Genomic DNA, 2237 nt, shown 5'->3' on the forward strand with positions numbered 1-2237 from the left:
TGGGGATTTACCTGGTTTTGGTATAAGTCTGATGCTTGCTGTTTTAAATTTCCTTGGGAAGTAGCCAGAGGCAAGTGATGCATTAAAAATGTTTCTTAGTTGGAGTATCATGTTGATTGGTAGATGCTGGAGTATGGGTTTGTTTATTTTACTGATGCCCGGGGCCTTGTTCTTGAAACTGATTATTGTTTTCTGAATATCCTCTGCGGTGATTGGTTTGATCAGTGTGGAAAGATCGTCCAGAGCGTTTATGTCTATGCTGGGACTTGGTTGCCAGATGTGGGTTGTGAGTGTGATGTGATTGGTTACTTGTTGCTCGGTATTCATACAGAAGTTCAGGTTGTCTTCCAGGCTTATTTGAAAAATTTTGCTCCAGTATTTCCTGAATTCAGGTTCTTGTTCTTTGGGTTCAGTTAATTTGATTTGGTTGCTGTTTAAAATGTAGTTTGACTCGTTGCTGGAGATTCCCATTAGGTTTTTAATTTTTCGCCAGAATTCTTTCGGGTTGTGGTAAATTGCTTCTGTGTCTGCTATTAATTTCTCCCAGTTATTCACGTATGCTTCTTTGGACATGTTTCTTAGTTGTTCGTGTATGGTGTAATATTGTATTCTGTATTCTGGCGTCCATCCTTGTTCTAGGATTAATTTGAATAAATTACTGAATTGAGTCTGTAGAATTCTTGATTGATGTGTGTATTGGGGGTGTGGTAATGTGCGGTGAGTGGTCGTGGGTATGTGGTGTTCCATTGCTTGGATCACGTTTCCGTACCATGTCTCCAGTGTGTTGTCTATTTGGGAGGTGTGTTTGTTGTTTAGTTGGGTTATTTGGTGATTTTTTAACTATTTTTGGAATTCCTCCCAGTTGGACCGGCTGTAGCTGTATCTCATCCTGGCAGGGATCTGTATTGGCGACGTGGAGAGTGTGGCTACGATAGGGAGATGGTCACTGGTGGTTATTGGGCCGGGTTCCATTTGCAGGTTAAGATGGTGATGCTGGTTTGTTAGTACTATGTCTGGATGTCCGATTTGACCTGCTATGATGTATGTGGGGAATTCCGGGCCAAGGTGTATTGCGTTGCCGTGACTCAGTAATGTGTTTAAAATCTTGCCGACGGCGTTGTTGTCCTGGTGCCCCAAGACGCGATGTCGAGCATTTAAATCACCCAAGAAATATGCTGGTATGTTTCTTCTCAGGAGTTTGAGCATGTCTGCTAGTGGGAATATGGGTCTTCTCGGAAGGAGGTAACAGGTGCCGATTATAATAGGTCCTGTTGGGCAGTAAATTTCGATCGCCAGAAAGTTTTCTTGAAATGAGTCGTGTATCTTGTGTTGTATGTTTCGTTTGATGGCTATGGCAATTCCATCATGTTGTGTGTCTTGATTGTTTTGTTGGTAGACTGTGTAGTTAAATATTTTTATTTTTTTCTGAGTTTTTCTTACTATGCGAATTGATGAGAATAATATCTGGGTCTATGTTACGGTATGTGTTATATAATTCTCTTGCTCTCTGTGGGATCCATGCTAAGACATTATGTTGGATTATTTTAAGCTTATTTATTATGAAGGCTGGTGCCTAGAGCTGATTTGCGCCATTTTTGCTGACCGGTGCTCCCCTGACACCCTCCTGTTCAGGCCCAGGCGAATCTTTTTATATGTTGTCTGATCAACTCTCTCTATTCTGTTGTGTCTTGTGAGGGTTCTTCCCTTCTTAATTAGTGTTTCAATATGTGTGTCATTTAGGTCTTTGTCTGAATATGTGTATTTGATCTTGCCTTGCCTTATTTCTGCCAAAAGTCTTTCTGTTGAGACTATGTTTTAACTCCTTCGATAGCTCTAACTCCTTCGATAGCTTTAACTCCTTCGATAGCTCAGTTGGTAGAGCGGTGGACTGTAGTCGGAATTTGAACAGACATCCATAGGTCACTGGTTCGAATCCGGTTCGAAGGACTTGTTTTTAGAATCCTTGGAAAGAATTCAGAGGAGAATGACAAGACTAATCCCGGGCATTAGGAACCTTGAGTATAGAGACAGGTTAAAGCATCTTAATTTGCACTCCCTTGAGAGACGTAGAGCGAGGGGCGACCTGATAGAGGTGTATAAGTGGAAGGCAGGGCTAAACAAAGGGGACATTACAAAGGTACTCAAACTATCCAACCAGGAGCGAACTCTTAACAATGGTTTTAAATTAGACAAATTTAGATTTAGGCGTGAAATAGGTAAACACTGGTTTGGAAACA

At 41.4% G+C, this 2237-nt stretch overlaps 1 non-coding gene across 1 annotated transcript; it reads left to right on the top strand.

The window, feature by feature from the left end:
- The first annotated feature begins 1857 nt into the window (after window positions 1–1857).
- Window positions 1858–1947, top strand: Trnay-gua. The gene is given in 2 exon segments: window positions 1858–1894; window positions 1912–1947. It is a non-coding gene; the product is annotated as a tRNA-Tyr (tRNA).
- The last annotated feature ends 290 nt before the right edge of the window (window positions 1948–2237 follow it).

This window comes from Homarus americanus, unplaced genomic scaffold, assembly GCF_018991925.1.
Source record: "Homarus americanus isolate GMGI-L3 unplaced genomic scaffold, GMGI_Hamer_2.0 scaffold55357, whole genome shotgun sequence".
Classification (NCBI taxonomy): Eukaryota; Metazoa; Arthropoda; class Malacostraca; order Decapoda; family Nephropidae; genus Homarus; species Homarus americanus.